Consider the following 23151-nt stretch of genomic DNA (forward strand, 5'->3'; position numbering starts at 1 on the left):
AGCAAGGAGCAAAAACTGAGCAACAGAGGAGAGGGCTAGATCTGACTAAGCCCTATACTTTACAGGGCAATGCCAGTGGCCTTCTAGCTCCTGCTATCTGGTGAGGAGTGACCCTTCAGAGCATTTTCTGACAAGCAGAAGGAAAAGTTGGTTTTCAGTACTCCCTACTCTATGTGAACAGTTTTTCCTTGCAATATCAAAAATGTGCATTAACCCTGACAAAGAAAGTAGAGCCTATTCCCCTTAATGATCTATGGTAGGGAGGGGAAGGAGAATAAGTCTTGTCATGATCTCAAGTGGGGCTGAAGAAATCAGCACATGATTATATAACAAGCTGGGCACCAGTGGCTCATGCCTGTAACCCTAGCTACTCAGAGGATGAGATCTGAAGATCACAGTTTGAAGCTAGCTTAGGCAGCAATAGAACTCATTTGACACTTACGTTGAAAATGAATTATACAGCTTGTAAAAGTGAGGGAAGGAGTGACATTGTCCAAAAGGAAATATGCTTTTTACCAGACTTATGTAACTGTAACCCTTCTTCATCTCACCTTTATAATAACAACAACAACAATAATAATAATAATAATAAAATCTGGCTCAAGTGGTAAAGCAATAGCCTTGAGCAAAATATCTCAGGGACACTGTCCAGGTCCTGAGTTCAAGCCCCAGAACTGACACACATGAAATAAAGAATTATATAACATATCAAAACAATAAAACAAAATACCTATTGCTGTTGTGCTAAAGAACGAATACAGTTGGGTTTTGTTGTTGTTTTTAAAGGTTAGCCTATAGGATTACAGGTGTAAGCCTGTAATCCTAGCTACTGAGGAGACAGATCTGAGCATCACAGTTCAAAGCCAGCCTGGGCAGGAAAGTCTGTAAAACTCTTTTCTCCAGTTAACCACCAGAAACCCAGAAGTGGTACTGTAGCTCAAAGTGGTAGAGTGCTAGTCTTGAGCAAAAGAGCTCAGGGACAATGCGTAGGCTTGAGTTCAAGCTCCATGACCAACAAAAATAAAGAGCAAGTCAAGCTCATGTTTGTAACCCTCATTACTGGACAGTGGTGGAAATTATTTGGAGGGATCACAGATCATGATTACAGTTTAGCCCATGCGCAAAATTTACGAGGCCCCCATGACAATCAATGAAAACCTGAGTACAGTGGCACGCCCCTGTCATTCCAGCTCCATAGGAAGCATAAATAGGAGCACAGCCCAGGCCTGCTGAACCTAAATGTGGGATCCCATTCAAAATTAGTAAAATCATATTAATTTAAAATTAATGATATATGTGGTTCAAGTGGTAGAGTATCTGTCTAGCAAGTTCAAGGCCTTGAACCAGTACCATCAAAAGAAAATTAAAGGTCTGCCTTAAAATTGAGTTGCAAAGCCAGGATAGTTGCACAAAAATGTTTACAATTTCAGAAAGTTGTGCTACGTTCCAAAGTGTGGACATGTGTCAGAGCCTCAGAGGTGAGAACGTTCACCACTCTGGCTCAGATTAGGCTTTGGGTGAATGAGTTCCTTGTTTCAGTTGACTTTAGCCTTTGCCTTTTGCTCTCTGCTTTCTCACGTAGCCTCCATGCCATCTCTTATACAACTCTGTTCACAGGGAGTTTCCATCTCTTTCTCCCAAGGACTGAGAAAGCCCCCTTTCTCTTTTCGTCTTTTTCCAGACTGACTCTTTTTTTTTTTTTTCTTTTTCCTTTCTGGTGTGGGAAGAGAACCCAGGGCCTTGTGTATGCGAAGCCAGATTGACACTAGTTTATGATAGGTTTCTCTGTATATTTTAAAGTAGTTTATAGTTCCCAATAAGAATGACTGTGTGGGCATTATTATTTTATTTCAGCCCTGTTGACTGCGGTGAAGTATTGTATGTAAGTATGAGGGCTTTCAAGGATGGATTTGTATTTTTTTTTTTTAGTAGAGCTTCAAGGGCCAGCTTCCACCACTTAATAAGTTGAATGTGAGCCAGTAATCCTAGCTACTCAGGAGGCTGAGATTTGAAGATTGTGGTTCAAAGCCGGCCCAAGCAGGAAGGTCCATCACACACACACACACACACACACACACACACACACACACACACACACACACACACACACACACACACACACACACACACACACACACACACACACACACACACACACACAACTTAATGTAGAGATGTCTTCAGCTTTCTATCTTTTATAAAGATTAGAGTTAGTCCTTGACTAGCTTCCTTGAGGTTTTCTCTGTCAAGACTCAGATGTTGTGGTCAGGACTTTGATTAGTAGTTTAGTTGAGGAGGCCATGTTTATCCAAGCCATGACGATAGCTAGACTAGCCATACTGGGAATGCGAGTCTTCCAACAATTCTTTTCTAGTTGAAAGACATTATGAAGGTTTCTTATACCCCTCTCAGATCGGCTCTGCTACTCAGTCAATGCACTGAGACCTAGGCCCCTGGGCCTGGATGGCTGTCTTATGATCTTTTGCTTTCATTCTAATCGTAGAGACAATCCTGGGATATGATACAGCCTGTATTAGGGTTCCTCAGAGAAAGAGAATGTTAGCCCAATAGCCTCCTTTCTCATAGCTCAGCATGCTCCTTTCCTAGGTAACACTAGCTCCATTTAGTAAAGGGAGTAAATAATCAGCCTCCGTCCTCCTTGAGATGACACTCCTTTGGGCAGCCCCAACCATTCAAGCCAGTAAGATCCCCTTAGAGTGGCCTTCAAATCTGGGCAACTGCAAGACCCCTTATCTACTACTTGGGCAGCAGCCTTCCATGATGAAACCCCTGGTCCACACATCCACACCAGGGTCTCTTCCTCCTAACCTGTCCTAGCCCCTCCTAAACCTTGTAGGTTATATAGGTCACCTCACACAATAGCCAGCACTTCTCTCTTGTGAAAAGGGGTCTTGCCAATCCCTTTGCTGGCAAATAAACCCTTCCTTTGTTCTTTGTACCTGGATGTCTGCATGGTTTTCTGGCAAAGTCTAATAAAGTCTAACACAGAACCAATAGGATATATAAAAAGCAAATTTTGTTTGTTCATTTGTTTTTATGTGTAGTACTTAGGCTTGAGCTCAGGGCCTTGCCCTCTTGCTTGGATTTTTCACTCAAGGCTAGCACTCTACCACTTGAGCCACACCTTCACTTCCAGCTTTTTTTCTGGTTAATTGGCAATAAGAGTCTCAGATTTGTTTGCCTGGACTGGCTTTGAACATAGATCCTCAAATCTGCTTTTCTTACAAATTCCCAGCTGACATCTATCTCATGGTGAAGCTAGAGAACTCACATGTCCTCACAGTTAGTTCACCAGCAACTTTCCCCCTTCCAGGACTGGGGAAGGTATTTTCGCAGTCTTTACTAGTATCTTAGTCAACCACCATCTCTCCAGTTCCTAGCACATGTCCCAAACGTCCTGAGTCCATGTGCGTGGTTAAGTTGAGCCATAGTGATGTTAGTCATGTTTATTGTTGATTGAAAACAGGGTAAGCTGTTACCAAGGCCTCACTGTGGTTTTTGACTTAACAATTGCTCATAACTATAACAAGACTATTAAAAAAGACCAAAATAGAAACTGTGTATAAAGTAAGAGTAGACAGGGTGGAAGACCAGACTCTTCCTCTTGGTTAATACATAGTGGTTGTCTCAGCTGGAACAAAGCCATGGACCTGCCCCCTCCCCCCACTCTCCTCCCTCCCGTTGCCTGCTTTGGTTTGGTTGTGTGTGTGTGTGTGTGTGTGTGTGTTGGTTGTGTGTGTGTGTGTGTGTGTGTGTGTGTGTGTGTGTGTGTTGGTTGTGTGTGTGTGTGTGTGTGTGTGTGTGTGTGTGTGACAAGGTCTCATCATTTAGCCCAGCCTGGAATGGAATTCACTGTGTAAAGCCCAGTCTGGCCTTGAACTTTATTTCTTTTGCCTTAGCCTCACAAGTGCTTCAATTGTAGGTGTGTGCTACCACACCCAGCTCTCTCTCTCTCTCTCTCTCTCTCTCTCTCTCTCTTAAATAACAATTTTATGGAGAGACAATTCACATTCCATTTAGTTAGCCCATTTAAAATATACAATTCAATGGTTTTAGTGCAGTCATAAAATTGCGCAAACACCACCATGAATAATTTTAGGACATTTTCCTCCCTCCAAATTCTCCAAGCCCTAGGCGACCGTGAATTTACTTTTTGTTTCTGGGGATTTACCCATTTTAGGCATTTTATGTAAATAAGTTGTTACAGAGTTTTATTTAGGTAAACTGAGTTTAGATCTTGTAATGACAGCAAGAAAAATCCAGTGACTCACTTCATGGGGAAAGCTGGCCACATTTTATATCTTCATAGCAACAGCAAAAAGCCATCCGTGTATTAACAAATATAGCAGCTCTGGATTTCCAGAAGTACTCAACAGATAGAAGTCTCAGATGCCATGTTAATTTGACTTCTAATCAAAAGAGAGCCTATCACGCCTGTAATCCTAGCTACTCAAGAGACTGAGATCTGAGGATCACGGTTCAAAGCCAGCCCAGGCAGGAAACTCTATTAGACTCTTATCTCCACTAAACCACTAGAAAACTGGAAGCAGTACTGTGGCTCAAGCGGTAGAGAGCTTGCTTTGAGCTGAAGAGCTAAGGGACAGAGCCTAGGCCCAGAGTTCAGGCCCTATGACCAACAGGAAAACAAAACAAAAACAAAACAAAACAAAAGAGAGCCTAACAGGACTTTATAAGTCAAGACAAATGCTGTCACATGGAGACCCTGAACAATTAGGTCTGGAAATCCTAGGGGCAAATTTCCTACAGGCTAAAGTACCCTCTCAGGTGTGTTTCTTTGAGGGATTCATTGTCTCACTATTTGCAATTCCCTCCAAGGAGTTTTGCTAAGTATGAAACAATTTCTTTCATGTCCTCATCTTGATTAGAGAAGGCACAGACCTTGTAAAATCAAGCATAAATTTTTAGAGGAATCAGGATCAGAGCTTTAACATACCATTAAGAATCCAATTTCTGCTCTCCTACAATGTTGTGTGATTTAAAGATGACAAGAAAGTGCTCAAAATTAGAGTGCCTACTTTGAAATGGCTAGGAAAACTTACTAGCCTGATCTCTCTCTCTCTCCCCTCTCCCCCTCCCGCCCTCCCTCCCTCCCTTCCTCCTTCTTTCTCTGGATCTGGGATTATGGCTTTGCTTTCTCAGGATTTGAGAATTATACAGTGTTGCTTAAAAAAAAAAAAAAAAAAGAAATGTAACACCAGATTGGAAGGATCCTTTGGCAAGTGCATGAAGTCAATCAAGGATTTGCATTTGCAACAAGGCTCAAGATAAACTGCAGTGTAGAGATTAGAGGAGGCTGGCTCACTGGGAAAGGTACTGCCTACATCAGTAAACTTGAACCTAAAGGGAAAAAGTGACTGAGTTTATTTATATAAGGGAAATGACTGAAATAAGAAAGGAGGGTGGAGAATATTCACAACAGTGGCTTGTTCCAAGCACTGTTAAGAGGGAAACATCTCTCTGTAAAGTGCTCTATTGATGCCAAAATGTTGTACAAGTAACTGAAGACCTTAGCTACTACCTTGTCTTTTATGGAAATTTATATAGAACTTACTTGTATTATATCCCCTCAGAAAAATGCCCCCTTGCCTTTTTAGGTAGCCCCATATTATAGGAATGACGAAAATAAATCACTTAGTTTAGCTAGCCAGTTAAACAGGTAGACAAACATATATCTTGATAAAGGGGAAAATTAAACGTTAGTAATGACTGCAAATACTGCCTCTCACTGTTACATAACCTCTCACTAGAGGAGGTTATATAACCCCACTACAGGAGGCTGGCTCACTGGAAAAAGTGGTTGCCCTATTGTTCCTCATCTCCCTATTTTGATCTGGGAGCAGGGGGAGAGACATGTGTTTTCTTTTCCCTGTTGTTCTCCATTGCACTTGGCACAGACAAGCCAGAAGGCACTCAATCGCTGCTGGCTTGTAGGTTGAAGTTGGGAAACTGTATACAAGCAGGCAAAGAGGAGACAAGATGGAAGCAAATACCTACTAAATTTCCAAATCAGCTTGCTATTTATCAAGCACTGTGAGACCCATCCAAGACCCAAAAGTATTTTAGAAATCTCATGTAATATATTGCACATCTTAGTGCACTAAAATAAAATAAATCAAGAAAGCAAAGCCATAATCCAAGATTCTGAGAGAGAGAGAGGGAAGGGTGGGAGAGAGGGAGAGAGGGAAGGTAGGAGAGAGAGAGAGAGAGAGAGAGAGAGAGAGAGAGAGAGAGAGAGAGAGAGAGAGAGAGAGAGAGAGAGAGAGAGAGAGAGAAGAGAGAGAGAGAGAGGAGAGAGAGAGAGAGAGATCAGGCTAATAAGTTTTTCAGCCATTTCAAAGCAGGTACTCTAATTTTGAGCACTTTCTTGTCATCTTTAAATCACACAACATTGTAGGAGAGCAGAAATTGGATTCTTAATGGTATGTTAAAGTTCTGATCCTGATTCTTCTAAAAATTTGTTTGATTTTTATTTATTATCCTAATAAACTCTCTATGTAATTTCTTGAAATACTTTAGAGAAGTTTCTTTTTCTTGGGTGAATACAAAGGTATCAAATTAGGTTAAATATTGTATTCGTCAGCAGTCTGTCACTATAACAAAATGCCAGAGCCAATTAATTAACTTATGAAAAGAAAATAGTTATGGTTCTGGGAATTCCAATCCATAATCAAGCGGCATTACTGCTCTGGCAAGGTAGCATATCACCAGGAGAACATATGGCAGACCCAATCTATGGGCTTCATCAATTAGGAAACAAAAAGGAAGTGACAAGGTCCACCATCCCTTTAAGGGCCTGTATCTTACAACCTTGATCCCACATGAGGCACCACCTCCTAAAGGTCTGCTGTACCTTCCAACAGACTACCTTGAGACCAACCCACAGGCCTTTAGGGGAAACACTCATCAAACCTTAGTAAATACAAGCACTGCATGATAACACTCACATATGGAATTTAAAAAATTTCATAGTGGTTTTTAGAGATAGGGGAGAGCAGGGAGGAAGGAGGGATGGGGAGAAGTTGATTAATGGATGCTGAGTTACAGTTAGATATCAAAAAGATGTTCTGGCCGCTGTTGACTAGGCTGGATACAGATAAAAATTATGTATCATAGACTTCAAAGAGCTAGAAGAGCCAGGTTGCTCACAATGACAGCCTGGGAAGAAAAGTCACTGAGACTATTACCTTCAATAAACCAGCAAAAAGTCAAAAGTTAAGGTATGGCTCAAATGGTAGAAGGCCAGCTTTAAATAAAAATCTAAAGGACAGAGCCCAGGCCCTAAGTTCAAGACCTGGTACTGGCACTAAATAAATAAATAATAAATAAATAAAATAAATGTTTGAAACCACATTGTCTTACATTAATATGTACAGTTTTTATACTTTTATGTTTCAATTAAAAGTAAATTAAAGACAGGCGCTAGTGGCTCATACCTGTAATCCTAGCTACCTAAGAGGCTAAGAACTGAGGATTGTGGTTCGTAGCCAGCCTGGGCAGAAGAGTCTATGAGACTCTTATTTCTATTAAACTTAAAAAAAAAGCCAACAGTGGCACTGCAGCTCAAGTGGTTGAGTGCTAGCCTTGAGCACAAAGAGGCTCAGGGACAGTGCCCAGGCCCTGAGTTCAAGCGCCAGGACCAGAAAAAAAAAAAGTAAATTAAAGATTAAAAACAGCATTTTTAAAGTAAAATAAAATTTAAAAAGAGGAATATCTAAATATATGTATCTATGTGTGAATACGACACAATTATGTAAAAATGTTAAACAATTAAGGGCAGGGGATAGAAAAAAAGCAATAGGATTATTCTGATTTAAGTACTTTCTAGGTACATGAGAAATACTTTCGTGAACCCCCTTGGCACCAATTAATATACACTAAAAAAAAAAAGAATGACAGGAGAGAGAAAGCTAGGGTAGGGGGAGGTATTAGCAAGAGGAGAGAGCGTTAATGAGGATGAACACAATCAAAGTACTTTATATGTATGCATGCAAATAGAACAATGAAACCATTGTTGATATTTTTAAGAGAGGGATATAGGGAAGAGTGATAGGGTAAGGGTGATGGAGTACAATATATGAATTAAATGTCACTATATATATATAAATACTCATATATATATATATATATATATATATATACTCATTGAAAATCTTTGAGAAAGTAAATTAAACAAACAGAAAAGACCAATGTTGACAGAGATCCTACTTTTCTTTCTTTTTCACAGACCTCCACTATTCTATTGTGTTGATATGTTCTATAGCTGGACATTGTGTTGTTTCAGTCTTACCATTACATAACATGTACTTGTAGCTTTCCTTGCATGAAAGAGAAAATTGGGGGTGAAATTTGATTAAATATGCCCGAGTCCTACATCCATCCCTGTCTCGAAATGGGCTGTTTCTGATTTGAGGAGAGGAAGGGGGAGCACAGAAATGGTGGGACCAAGGGTGAACCAATTGAACAGTGAAATCCACTAGACACTGTGCTAGAAATATATACAACTTTGGAGAGAGGAAGGTTGGGAGGGGAAAAGCTGAGAGAGAATGAAGGAGGGGGTGACACTGTTCAAAAGGAAATGTACTCATTACCTGACACGTGTAACTATAACCCCTCTAAATCACCTTTACCATAAAATTTAAAAATAAAAATACAAGAGAAGTACAATGAACCAAAAAAGGAGGAGGCTATTTCTGTAGTTTGCCCTGATTATTAAGGTATTGCATCTCATTTTATGTAAGAAATATGGCATGAATAACTCAAGTTCCTATATTCAAAATAACATCTAAATCAATGGTTTGGGGATTATTATACAACATACCTCTTTTTCCTTCCCAACAAGACTGGTCAAGGATGAGTGCTTCAGGTTCCACATTCAGTGTATCTACCTACTTCGATCTACAAAAGTAGAGAGACCACTTCCTTTTGGGTACCATCTTGCACCTGGCTGTGTGGTTGGAGAGCTATCTGTCCCATCCACTTTGATTTCAATTTTTCTTTTTGTTATTTCGGTGATGTTGGGGATCAAACCTAAGATGCTGTGCATGCTAGGCTGCATCAAGTCACATCCACAGCTCTCAAGAAATCATAAATATGTATTGTATTCCAGATACTACTGGGTGCAACAGACAAAGCAGTGGTTATACAAGGAAACCTGGGATCTTCTCTTCTAAGCACTGGCAGGGTTCTAGGACCTCAAGAGCTCACAGACTCAAACATACCATCATCTTTCCAAGGTGAATACTAGACATCTCTTTGTATTGTGATAGGGAAAAGCCCAGAGGGCTTAGCCACACTTACAAGGCTTTACTCCCAGGAGCAAACAGGCTTAAAACCTAAGTGTCTAGACTTTGCATCTACATGAAGTGATTTCTCTGATTCCCCTCCTCCCTCCCCCACCCCCCACCTCGGTCTCCACTCTATCACTTGAGCCACAAGCCACTTCCGGTTTTCTGTTGATTAATTGGAGTTAAGACTCTCCTGCCTGGGCTGGCTTTGAACTGCAACTCTCAGATCTCAGCCTCCTGAGTAACTAAGATTACAGGTGTGAGCCACCGGTTCCTGGCCTTGTCCATGTCTCTTTAAATCCAAAATATCTCTTTCCTTTTGAATTTATTTTGCTCTGAATTCTCAAGGTTTTTTGTTTTGTTTTGTTTTGTTATAACAGTACTTGCCATTCATTAAATATTTATTATGTTCCAGACATTGTGCTAAGCCTTTTTTTTAAATCACATAATTATTCCTATTATAGGGAGGACTTGCCCTATATTAGCATTATATAATACTTCCACATGGTCAGCGGGAAACCAAGGCTTTGGGAAGTGAAGAAACCTGCTTAGGGTTGCACACCAAATGAGGGCAGATCCAATTAGAGAAATTATACTGAATAGTGTGTGATTTATAAGCTACAGCTAGAATAGTAATAGTAATGCTAACTTTCATGACCACTTACTATTGAGCCCAGTGCTAAGTGCTTTATGCATATTGATTAGGTTCTCTTTCAGCCCTGAGGTTTTCTTTTTCTGAGTTCTCCCTACTCTTTGACTCACTCCTCCCCAGGAAGAGGGGGCGGTGGTGAGGAGCACGGAAGGAAGTGATCTGGAGTGGGAAATGGGAATATCCGGTTCATCCCTTTTCTTCATCCAGTGGCCAGCCAGCCCTTTTGACAGAACACTTGAATCTCTGTTCCCTATGCTCTGCTGTTTAAGGACAGTTTCCAATTGAGATGATTACCCTGTCTAATTCTGGGGTTCAGTTACCCATAAACAAAGACCACTAATTCCAGTGTGAGACCTATTGGTGACACAGTAGATATTTTGGTACTAGTTGTTTTTGTTTCTTCTTTCCTGCCCCTTAATTATTCAGAATATGAGAGAATGGGCTATCTTCAGTACATTCTCCTGAATCCTAGAGCTATTAACTTTTTTAATCCTAATGAAAATTCCATTAGAAAAGAACTCTTACTATCTATCCTTCCAGGTAGAAACTGAGCCATCCTCATTTGGTCTTTCTATTGAAGAGGGATAAATAAATATTTACTCTTAGCCCAGGATCTGATGAAATTAAAGCATGTCAAAGTGTTGGCAAACAGTTGAACCTCTATATACACAGAAGGCCATAGGGGTGGACGCTCTGGCTTTGACATCCACTGGCAGTAGGACTCTGATCTTTCCAGACTTCCAGTTCCTGTGTCAGTAAAGTGAAGGGTGGGACTGACTGATCTGTACAGATCTTTCCTGCTCTGATATTATGGCTGTGAACCATTGGTGACTAGCTATTGACTGCTTCCTCCTGGTTTCCTCTATATCACTGAGAACTCTGGATGCTGACTTTTCCCCAGATTGAGCTAGGCCTTGTCCCTGTGGGGTACAGAAGCTCACTGGGCACAGCTGCTGCTGTGTTGCCCTTGGTTGCCATAGCAACATAGAGCTGCTCCCTCCCCTCCACTCCGCCACTTCTATTTCTGAGAACCAGTGAACCTTGGTCTATCCCAGTCTGTTGGTAGGAAGACCCTCACAGGTCTAAAGGCTTTGCCTGTCCATGCTTTCTCACAAGACTCAGGTGAGGGGGGGAAAGAGCCCACTGACTGTGAGTCAATCTAGGGACTCTGGGTACTGAAGTGAATGCCACCTCATCTCCATCAGGTCAGCATTGGAGGAAAAGAAATCTCAAGAGGCTCAAGCTCAGGACTAAGAGACTGATTGAAGACAGTGAGTTCATAGTGTTTGTGACATGCATTTCTGTGTGCTGATTCAGTTGATAAAGCCTGTCAGTTGAAAATGGCTAGCTGCGTGAAATCTAGTTTAATCACCATGTTAGATGGTTAACAAAGATCTTGGGACAGGCCTTTGATAAGTTTTATCTGATTTTGAAACTCTGTGGTTTCACACCGGAACACAGTAAAATAGGCAAGAACAAGAAGTGGAAAAAACATCATGACCTAATGGAAACTACCTTTTGTTTACCTGCATCCTTCTAAAACATCAAATTAGCCCAGGTAACTTCCTTCTAGGGACTATCAGAGTTTGTAAATGAACTTGATACTCTACTCATTGGGAAGAACATTCTAAAGACACTCCGGGGATTGTGTGGATGTCTCCTCACCTCCCTGGCAAAGCCCACTCTCTTTTGCATGCCTAAAAGAAGAAGCTGCATTGGTATGGGGGGGGGGAAATTTGAGAGAAAATCTTTAAATACCTATAATTATAGTTGTTTGGAGAACAAAGATCAGGAAGATCAATGTTTAAGACCAATCTGGTCAAAATAGTTCAAGAGACTCCATCTTAACCAATAAAAAAAAAAAAAAAGCTGGGCTTGGTGGTTTACACATGTATCTCTAAATAGGATAATCACTCTAAGCCTTTCCAGGACAAAAATGTGAGAACCTATCTTAACAGTGCCCAGGCCCTGAGTTCAAGCCCCACAACCACCACCACCACAACAAAATTATCTTAAGCTGGTGGCACACACCTATAATCCTAGCTACCCAGGAAGGCTGAGATCTGAGGCTCACAGTTTGGAGACAGCCCAGGCAGGAAAGTCCTTAAGACTCTTATCTCCAATTAACAAACAAAAAGCCAAAAGTAGAGCTGTGGCTCAAATTGTAAAGTGGTACCCTTGAGTTAAAAAAGACCTCAGAGGGCTGGGAAGGTGGCTCAGTGGTAGAGTGCTTGCCTTGCATGCCTGAGGCCCTGGGTTCGATTCCTCAGCACCACATAACCAAAAAGAAAAAAGCCGGAAGTGGCGCTGTGGCTCAAGTGGTAGAGCGCTAGTCTTGAGCTGAAGAGCTGAGGGACAGCGCCTAGGCCCAGAGTACAGGCCTCACGACCAGACCCCCCCCCCCCAAAAAAAAAGACCTCAGAGATAGCATCCAGGACCTGAGTTCAAGTCCTAGGACTGGCACAGATACAAAAAAAATTATCTTAAAGCTAAAAGAACTAGATGAATAGTTCCAGAAGTAGAGCACTTGCCTAAACAGTACAAGGAGTTGAATTTAAGCCCCAGTGATGTGCCCCTCACCCAGAAAAAAGATATCAATCTATCCGTCTGTCTATTTTTTATATAGAAGTGTGTGTGTGTGTGTGTGTGTGTGTGTGTGTGTGTGTGTGTGTGTGTGTGTGTGTGTGTGTGTGTGTGTGTGTGTGTGTGTGTGTGTGTGTGTGTGTGTGTGTGTGTGTGTGTGTGCGCACCCATGCAAAAGTACTAGGATTGAATTCAGGTTCTTAGAGGCAACTTTCTACTTGCAAGCTCTGGCAGAACTCTTAGGAACTCCAGAGCCTGTACTTTCAACATCTAGGTCTCAAGAAATAAGGCCTTAGTTATCCAGCCCTCACTTTCCTCCTGGCCAGTCATCCTGATGGGCTTTTCCAGCTTAGATTTCTGAGTGTTTGTGGACACCATTTGATAGTAGAACCTGAGGAGGGAAGCTCTGAGGAGGAAGTCCAGAAGCCCCTTGGCTCAGAGAGCAGAATTTAAGGACTCACCAAAACATGCCGTGAACAAATAAATGATATCTTTTTCCATGCTTGCATTAAAATATTCATCATGGCTACTGAGTCTTTTGGCGCCCTTGTGAACATTGTGCCCTGATGGAATTTTCTCCAGCTTATTCTAGTCTTAGCATTCAAAGAGCAGAATGCATTCATCTCAACTCCCAACTCTAAGTGTGCAGGCATCAGCTCTGCCAATAACTTGTAAGAACCCTCTGGAAGAAGGTGGGTAGACTGATGATAGGTCTGGAACATATGTAGCTTTCTTTCAGAAATCCAGGCAATCAGACAGGCAAGGGGCCAAGTCTATTGTTTCAAAGTTTCCATAGGCCTTGGACAGCCCTTGGGTTCTGTGGCTTGGTGATCAGAGGTATAAAGGTTTTTAAACAATCGAAGGCTTTGATATGGTTGCCAGCACCTACATTTTCCCTTCCTGGAAGGATACCATCAAGGGCCACACCACTTTCTGCTATGGAAGTGAGGAAGTTGCTGATGCTGGTGGGGGCAGGTTCTCTGAGGCCAAAGGTCAGAAGGGCAAAGGCAGGTTTATCCAGGCTGTCTTTTCCCTTTGGTACACTGACAGTTTGTATGCCTTTTTGTTGTTGTTGTTGTTGTTTATGCCCATCCTGGAGCTTGAATTCAGGGTCTGGGCTTTGTCTGTGGACTTCTTTTGCTCAAGGCTAGTGCTCTATTACTTGAGCCACAGCTCTACTTCTAGTTTTTTGGTCTCATTGTTTGGACTGGCCTCGAACTTAAGATCTTCATATCAGCCTCCTAAACAACTAGGATTACAGGTGTGAGCCACTGGCATCCAGCTGGCAGTTTGTACTCTTGCAACCAATATTCAGTAGTAAACTACTATCTGCAGAGATAATAGCAGAGACACACTAATTTATCCATTCAAATAAAATTGATAGAGCACTGTGCACAGGCACTGGGACTTGCTCTACCCACTTAATGTGAATGACAGGAGGAAATATGAATTTGCTGTGCTAAGGACAGGAGGCAGGATAGCAGAAGGCACCTCATTCAGTTCAGGTCTTCTTTCAAGTTCCAGACCTGCAACTGAGTGAGAGCATGACTCAGTGCAGGCTCTCTCCTAGAACTGAGAGAGTGTAGGAAGACATGAAGAGGGCTCTGGAAACACTCTTCACCATAGGGTTAGAGGCAACAGCTGCAATCAGGTTTGATTTGCAAAGTTCTTTTTGTACCACTCCAGGGGACACCATTATTCCAGGACACAATATACTACTCAGAGGGATCGGAGAGGATTGAGAAAGTTCTGTCTTGGTCTAGTGATAATGATTTCTGAGGGTAAAAGAGAGACAGGGGAGTATGGGGAACTTTTTTTTTCTCGCTTAGTTTCAAAGATCTCAGTCCATAGTCTCTTGGCTCCATTGTTTTGGGGCCTATAGCAAGGCAATAGGCATACTACAGCAGAAAGCATATGGTGGAACAAAACTGCTCACCTCATGATGGCCTGCCGGAAAGCAAAGAGAAAGAGAAAGGAGCTGAATTCCCAATGTACATTCCAGGGATATGCCTCCAGTAACTAGGCTCCACCTGATAAATGTTCCACATATTCTGATAGCACTACGGGCTTAGGTTCAAGATTTTAGCATATGACCTTTGGGAAGACTTTTTTTTCTTTTAAATAGTAGCTATAGCTTTTATTTTTGGTTGTGATCAGTAACAATGGGTTTGACAAAAGAAGGCTTTGGTTTGGGCAGAGTGGCATATATATATATATATATATATATATATATATATATATATTGATTTGAAGGCACATCTACTTTTTTAATGGAGTCCTATCCTCACTTACTTTCCCTTATTCTTTGCAGACATTGCTTTAGACGCATTTGATGTGGTAGTGATGAACCCCTCATGTCCAACCTTGGTGCTGAAGTATTCTGAAGTATTGCAGCTCCCTGTGGTATCACAAGAGTGGGTGATCCAGTTCCTCATTGTTGTAGCAAGAATTGGATTCAAGCAGCATTCAAAATATAAACATGATTGAGTTTCTCACTAAAGGTACTTGGTCTTACCAGTTTTATTCTTTGCTATTGTGAAATTGTGTATTAATCAGGTTTCGTGTTGTTTTCTTTTCTTTTGGTCAGTCATGGGACTTAAACTCTGGGCCTGGGTGCTGTCCCTCAGCTCTTCAGCTCAAGGCTAGTGCTCTACTGCTATAGCCATAGCTCCACTTCTGGCTTTTTCTGCTTATGTGGTGCTGAGGAATCGAACCCAGGGCCTCATGCATGCAAGGCAAGCGCTGTACCACTGAGCCACCTTCCCAGCCCCTACTCAGGTTTTAATCATGTCTTTTAACTAGGTTTTAAGCGTGTCTTGATATAAATGGATTCTTTTTTATTTTTATTTTATTTTATTTTTTGGGGGGTGAGTATCTTTTTTTTTTATTGTAAAGATACTATACAGAGGGTTACAGTTACATGAGTGAGGTAATGAGTACACTTCCTCTTGAACATTGTTACCCCCGGATTATTTTTTAAAACTGTTTATGAATGACTTTACTTTCTGGAATAAAATCCAGTAAAATTCAAGATAGAATGAAAGATACTTTCACATGATGTTCATTAACAAATATGTGCCTTGAGGAAAGCAGAATGTAGCAAGACTATGTACAAGCAAAAAAGCAGAGCTGTGAGGGAGGAGGGTGAATACTCTTAGCACCCCTCTTCCCTTTTTTGGTGTCATGCATAAAGATAGTATGTTATTCTGGAAGAAAGTTGGTTCATTTATGTCATTCTCTCCACTGGTGACTATCCTGATTATACCTTCCTGGTAGGAACCATGTACATGGATTTTTGCATTCATCTTGCTGGACTTTTATAATAAAATAAAATAAATGTTGGTTTTGGTAACTGGTATTTCTTCATGTTTCTTTGACCTTAATCTCAAAACACATGACAAATATATTACCTTTTCTGAGGTTTTTAATAGGCTTCTTCATTTTAGGACGAATTAGTCTACAGAAATAACTATTTAAAAATGAACTTCATAGCTGGGAATGTGGCTTAGTGGTACAGTATTTGCCTAGCATGCATGAAGCCCTGGGTTTAATTCCTCAGTACCACATAAACAGAAAAGACTGGAAGTGGTGCTGTCGCTCAAGTGGTAGAGTGCTAGTCTTGAGCAAAAGAAGCTCAGGGACAGTGCCCAGGCCCAGAGTTTAAGATCCAGGACTGACAAACAAACAACAACAACAAAAACTGGAAGTGGCATCATGGCTCAGGTGGGGTCAAGTGCTAGCCTTGAACACAAAAAGGCTCAGTGACAACCTGAGTTCAAGCCCCACAACCAACCAAAAAAGAAAATAAATAACTTTATTCTATGGCATTCTTATTAAAGGTTTGAACAGTCAGGGCCCTGGTGGCTCACACCTGTAATCCTAGATTACTCAGGAGGCTGAAGTCTAAGGATTGTGGTTCAAAGCCAGCAGGAGAGACTCTGAGAGACTCTTACCTCCAACTGACCACAAAAAGCTGGAAGTAGAGATGTGGCTCAAGTGGTAGAGCACTAGACTGAACAAAAGAGTCCAAGGATAGTGCCCAGGCACTGAATTCAAGACCCAGTACCAGCCCGAGCGCGCGCGCGCGCGCGCGCGCGCGCACACACACACACACACACACACGTTATTGTAGACTAAGATACTAGCCTTCCAAAAATCTCCATTGTAAAGCTGGTAAGGACCCAGATTAATAGTTGTAGGAAGGACATTTAAGATTAAAATCATTACACTGCCATCTATATAATTTCTGCCTCATTGGCACCATTCTAATCCAAGATATCTTCATTGCCCACCTCCTGGCAAATTTCTTTGCTTCTGCTTTCACATTCCTTGGATTTCCCTTTTATCTTTCTCTCTGGCTCTCTGTCTCTGTCTGTTTCTGTCTGTCTCTGTCTATTTCTGTCTCTCTTGTTCTTGAGGTTTGAACTAAGGACCTCATGCTTGTTAGGCTGGTGTAATTTGCTTGAGCCATACTTTTAGCCCTGATCTTATGCGTTACTTTTAGGTTAGGGTCTCACAGCTGAGCTGGGATCTTCCTTCTAGGCTTTCTGGGATCACAAGAATAGCATCCCACCTCACTCCTTTCTGTAGAGATGAACTTTACTCTTCAGGCTGGCCTTGAACAGTACTCCTGTTCTCAGCCTCCTAAGTAACAGGCATGAGCCACCTTCCCATAACTGAATTTCTCTCTCTTTTTCTTTTTTTACCACCTGAATGACACAGGCAAGTTTCTAACCCTCTTGGGGGTGTGAGTGTTGTCTCTGTACTATAGAAAGAAGAATAGTATCACTTCTCAGGTTGTATCAGGAATTAGGATGACATTGCTGCACTATTCATAATAGCCAACTTGTGAAAACAGCCCATGCTCTAAAATACATGAATGGATCAAAAAATGAGGAACTTATATACAATGGAATTTTATAGAGCCATTAAAAGAATAACATTGTGTCATTTGCAGGGAAATGGATGGACCTAGAACAAATCAAGTTAAGTGAAGGAAGCCAAGCTCAGAGAGACAAATGGTGCATGTTTTCTCTCATGAGCGGAAGCAAGATCTAACATATATTGGGACATAATAACTTATACAGGTCTCTAGGCATTCACAAACAGTGAGAACAGAAAGGCACAATGTCAATGTGTATCTGATCATACAAAATAGTATTTATCAAAATGAACTCCAGGAAATGGAAATGAGAGGCTTTTTCTATTTTCTTTTCTTTATGTTCTGTTTGTTCATTTATATATCTGTGGAAGTGTAAGGGGAAAGCACAGAAATGGAGGGACAAAGGGTGAAAAAAAAAACGCAGCAATGGTACTCATTGGATACTATTTTGAAAGTGAATTACACAACTTCTGGGTGGAGGGTGGGAGGGAAAATCTGTGAGAGAGTGAGGGAAGCGGTGACAGTGTCCAAAAAGAAAGAATTAGAATGACAGTGGAGGGAGGAAATGTGAACAAAGGCAGTCATGATATTCAATATGCACTTTGTGAGAAATGAACTATGCAATTTGTGGGCAGGAATGGGAGGGGGAAGCTGGGGGAAAGTGAAAGAAGGAGTGACATTGTTCAAAAAGAAATATACTCATTACCTGACCTATGAAATGATAATCCTTCTGTATAACACCTTATTAATAAAAATTATATTTTTAGAAAAGAATTTGGATTAAGTGTAATGAGCAGGGCCATATAAACATCTCTAGAATAAAACATGCTGTCATGAGAATTATTTTGAGCTGAAGACATTTGTGTTCCTGAAATCCCTTATCCACATAAATGCTCGGCCTCCCAAAAGGACTCAATTGTTTTTCTCTTAATCTTTTCTGCTGGACAAAGAAGGAAGTTGGCAGCACATTCAAATCAGATATTGACACAGAACTATATATCTGTTATCGAGTCTGAGTTCCATTTATGTTCCTAACGAATATTTGTTCTTATATAAATGCCCTTACCCACTTACCTTGTAAGAAATTAGTTATGTTCCCGGAAGTATCCCATTTACTATGAAGGTGGTATATAAGCTCCAAATTCTAACTGCCTCTCTGAGGCACATTTCTTTGAAAACTCTCATGATAATTAATTTTATTTTTTAACTCTTGCTAATCTGCCCTTTGTTGGTTTCATTTGAAGATTCCCTAAAAAAGTACGTAAGCACAGTTGGGCACTGGTAGCTCACACCTGTAATCCTAGCTATTCAGGAGGCTGAAATCTGAGGATCACGGTTCAAAGACAGCCTAGGCAGGAAAGGCCATGAGACTCTTATCTCCAATTAACTACCTAAAAACAGGAAGTGGCTCAAAGTGGTACAGTACTAGTCTTGAGCAAAAAAGTTCAGGCCCTGAGTTTAAGCCCCACAACTGACAAAAAAAAAAAAAAGCAGCACATGATACAGGATACAGGTATAGCTGAGTGGTAGAACATTTGCCTGCATGAGACCCTGGCTTCAATCCCTAATGTGTGTGTGTGTGTGTGTGTGTGTGTGTGTGTGTGTGTGTGTATGAGAGAGAGAGAGAGAGAGAGCAGAGAGAGAGGTCTTTGTTACTGTACTGAACAACACAGGTTGGCGCAAAGGTCTGGCTTCTCAGAGTGTCTCTATGTCTCTATTAGAATGGTACTTGTTGCACAGTCTGTCAGTCTAGGCATGTGGCTCCCTCTGAACTCTCTTTAGCTCCTCTTGTCTGTCTACTACCTTCACTATAACTTCTGTTTCCTTTCAGCCTTTCTTTCTTTCTTCTTTCTTTTCTTCCTCCTTTCCTCTCCCCTTCCTCCCTCCTCCCCCTCCTCCCCCCCCCTTCCTTCCTTCCATCGGTCATGGGGCCTGAACTCAACCTGCGCGATGTCCCTCAGCTCTTCAGCTCAAGGCTAGTGCTCTACCACTTGAGCCACAGCGCCACTTCCAGGTTTTCCTGCTTATATGGTGCTGAGGAATTGAATCCAGGGCCTCATGCATGTGAGGCAAGCGCTCTACCACTGAACCATATTCCCAGCCCCATCCTGTCAGACTTTCTATGGAGTTCATTGTACCTTAGTTCTCCTATTAATGGGGATCCATTAACCAACGGAGATTTTTACACTTAGCTAACCTAGTTCGACCAAATCACATCTATATGATTTGCATGTCTGTGGGGCCTAGGGATAGGACTTAGGGGAAAGTTACACATTTTGGATAAAGAGTGTTTAGGAAGTCTTTTTGACTGAGAAGGATTTTCACATTGCTGTCCTCACCTCCTAGAGGTGGAGCCACCAAAAGCTACAATGGAAGGCGGTGATTGGGGAGCCATTCTCAGACCAAGCTGGTAACTCTCTGGAGCGTGAGGGCATCTTCTCATTTCTTTGAAAAATCTGCTTAGGGTGGAGGTGTGGCTCAAGTGGTAGAGCACCAGCTGTGAGTGAAAAACTTTGAGGTCTTGAGTTCCAGCCCCAAATGACCCCCCAAAACAGAACAATACAAAACAGAAAACTAGAGAATCTGCTCAGAGGCACCTAGGCCTGGTGGGTCTGCCTTTCAGTGGGGTTTCCTACCCCTACACACACCCCCATGTGCCAGTAAATTCTGGGGCTTGAACTCAGGGTCTGGGTGCTGTCCCTGAACTTTTGCTCAAGGCTAGTGCTCTATCACTTAGCCACAGCTTCATTTCTAGTTTTGTTTTTTATTTTGGTATTTATATTGGAGATATAAATATATTGTATTTATATTGGAGACTCATGGACTTTCCTGCCTGGGCTGGCTTTGAACTGTAATTTTTAGATCTCAGCCTCCTGAGTAGCTAGTATTATAAGGTGTGAGCCACCAGCTCTATAGACTAAAAACTCTCTTAAAAGAACTTTTCGAAATGTGTCAGGAGGGCCAAATAGGGGCCCACGCCCCTCTCAGTGGCTGACCAGCCACTTCCCCTCAGCCATCCTCAACTGTCAGCATGAGCTATTTGCAGGCTGGGTGTGGCTATTCTCTTCCTTCGTCCAGAGTCTTGCTTTGCTCTCTCAAGGACCTGCAGCCTCCGCCTTGAAATGGACCTCATTTTAGAAGATCTTGTAAGGCCTCAGTACTCTAGATACATTCATTTGTTGGCTGCTTTGAAAGTATCACAAACCAAGCAAGTACTGGGCACCTGTAGTTCCAGCTACCAGGAAGGCTGAGACAGAGGATCATTTGAGTCTGGGAGCATAGGGTTAGCCTGGGCAATACAGCAAGACCCCCATCTCTTTTAAAAACAAAAAAGCTCTGCACAAATCTGAAGGCTTAGAACAATAGAAAACTATTATCTCAGAGTTCTGAATGCTAAGTATTGGCAGGGTTGACCCCCCCACCCCATTATTTTTTATGCCAATACTGGGGCTTGAACTCAGAGCCTTGTGTTCTCATTTGACTTTTTTTGTGGCTGAGAATATATCACTTGAGCCACATTTCCAATTCTGGCTTAAAAAATTTTTTTTAATCAGTTTGAAGCTTGAATTGAGGGTCAGGGCGCTTACCCTGAGCATTTGTGCTCAAGGCTAGTGTCCTACCACTTGAGCCACAGTTCTACTTCCAACTTTTGTGGTGATTAATTGGAGATAGAAGTCTGACAGACTTTCCTGCCTGGTATGGCTTCGAACCTTAGATTTCAGCCTCCTGAGTGGCTAGGATTGTAGGTGTGAGCCACCACTGGTTGGTAGGTTTTTTTTTTTTTTTTTTTTTTTTTTTTTTTTTTTTTTTAGCAACTTCTGAGTGCTATGAGGGAGAATATGTCCAGGCTTCTCTTATAGCTTCTGGTAGCTTCTTGTACTCATTGATTTGTAGGTGTGTGTGTGTGTGTGTGTGTGTGTGTGTGTGTGTGTGTGTGTGTGTGTATGTGTGTGTGTGTGTGTGTGTGTATGTGTGTGTGAATTTCTCTTCCCTTTACACATGTATGTTTCTATGCCTAAATGTCCCCTTTTTATATAGATGGCAGTCAATATGGATTAGAGCATATCCTAATGAACTCAGTGTAACTTGAGTACCTTGCTAAAGACCCTATTTCCAAATAAGGTCACATTTGGAGGTGCTAGGAGTTGGGAAGAGGGCACAATTCAACTATCACAGCAGCCAACAACAAGTGTAGGCTTTAGTTATCCTGGTACAGGTGAGTATCAGAGCTTTACAGTGCCCTGGCTTTCTGTGGGTATCAGATGGTGCTGCCATAGTAATTACGGAATAATCATCCAGCCAGGCTCATACAAACTCAGAAACTTCCTGGAGTTGCAGGCAGAACAATGCCCAACAAAACTCAGCCTTCGCCCTTCAGAAGCTATAACCCACTAGAAGAGAGAAGTCCTTAACCAGATAACAAAACACAGATCAATGAAAGGCACAAAGAATTCCTCCATTAGAGAAAGTGAACTGGGTGCTGGTGGCTCCTGCCTGTAATCCTAGCTATTCAGGAAGCTGAGATCTGAGGATCACAGTTTGAAGCCAGCCTGGGCAGGAAAGATCATGAGACTCATCTCCAATTAAGCACCAAAAAGTCAGAAGTGGAGCTATGGTTCAAGTCATAGAGTGCTAGCCTTGAGCTAAGAAAAACTCAGGGACAGTGGCCAGGTCTGGAATTCAAGTCCCAGGATAGGCATACAAAGAAATGCTTATAGTAGCCAAGCACTGGTGGCTCACGCCTGTAATTCTAGACACAGAAGGCTGAGATCTGAGGATCATGGTTTAAAGCCAGCCTGGGCAGGGATGTCCATGAGACTCTGATCTCCAATCAACCACCAGAAAACCAGAAGTGGCACTATGGCTCAAGTGATAGAGTACTTGTTTTGAGCTGAAGAGCTCAGGGACAGCACGTAGGCCCAGGGTTCAAGCCCCATGACCAACCACAAAAAAAATGTTTATGGTTAGGAGAAAAGTGATGTATTCATGGAGATTAGCTTTGAACAGTCTCTATTCCCAAGGTGAGGAGGAGGAAAGTGGGCATTCTAGGAAGATTGGATCCTTGCCATCTTTGGGAGATGGGCACAAGCAGCTAGAGTGAGAAGAAGATGGGCAAGTAGGACAAAGTCTGATTGTGGTAGGATTTTCTAACAACATTGGACTTTATTTGATAGGTGAATGGGATTCCTTGGGTTTCTTAGCAAGAAGGCAACAGTGTAAGTCAGCTTTGCAAGATACATTCTGTCTTGTGGATCTTGGTGAGGAGGTGAGTTAGAGGGGTAAGCGAAGTCAAGCTAAGAGGCAGGGCAGTTTGCTGGGTGTGGGGGAAGGTCTGAGCCAAGGAATCTATGGAAATGGAAAGGGAAGGATGGGGAGAAGGATGGGGAAAAAAGACCCATGGAACTTAATAGAGCCAATGCCTAGGAGTGAGAGAAAAAGAAAGAGAAGCAAATAAGGCTTCAGATTCTCAAGTCCACATGCCGTACAAGATGGTGGCCACAATTCAAGATGGAAGTCGGGTGTGGTTTCATACTCTGAGGAGAGAAGTGGGGACAGTAGATCCTCCCTTTTTGCCTGCTTCTCTTTAATTGCCAAAAGCTGGCCTTGCCCCTTCCCTTCTCACTTCCCCTTGCACCTTTTTATTTTCCTCCTCTGTGTCCTGTGTGTGTGTATGTGTGTGTGTGTGTGTGTGTGTGTGTGTGTGTGTG

General features: G+C 42.0%; 1 long non-coding RNA gene across 1 annotated transcript in view; it reads left to right on the forward strand.

The window, feature by feature from the left end:
- The first annotated feature begins 11266 nt into the window (after positions 1–11266).
- LOC138809593 (uncharacterized) overlaps positions 11267–23151 on the forward strand; it is a 36799-nt gene continuing 24914 nt past the window's right edge. Inside the window, exons 1-2 of the long non-coding RNA XR_011366897.1 lie at positions 11267–11536; positions 14873–15062. This is a non-coding gene — a long non-coding RNA (uncharacterized lncRNA). The remainder of the gene's footprint in view (positions 11537–14872; positions 15063–23151) is intronic.

Source organism: Dipodomys merriami, unplaced genomic scaffold (assembly GCF_024711535.1).
Source record: "Dipodomys merriami isolate MVZ:Mamm:240054 unplaced genomic scaffold, mDipMer1.0.p SCAF_5, whole genome shotgun sequence".
In the NCBI taxonomy this organism is placed as follows: domain Eukaryota; kingdom Metazoa; phylum Chordata; class Mammalia; order Rodentia; family Heteromyidae; genus Dipodomys; species Dipodomys merriami.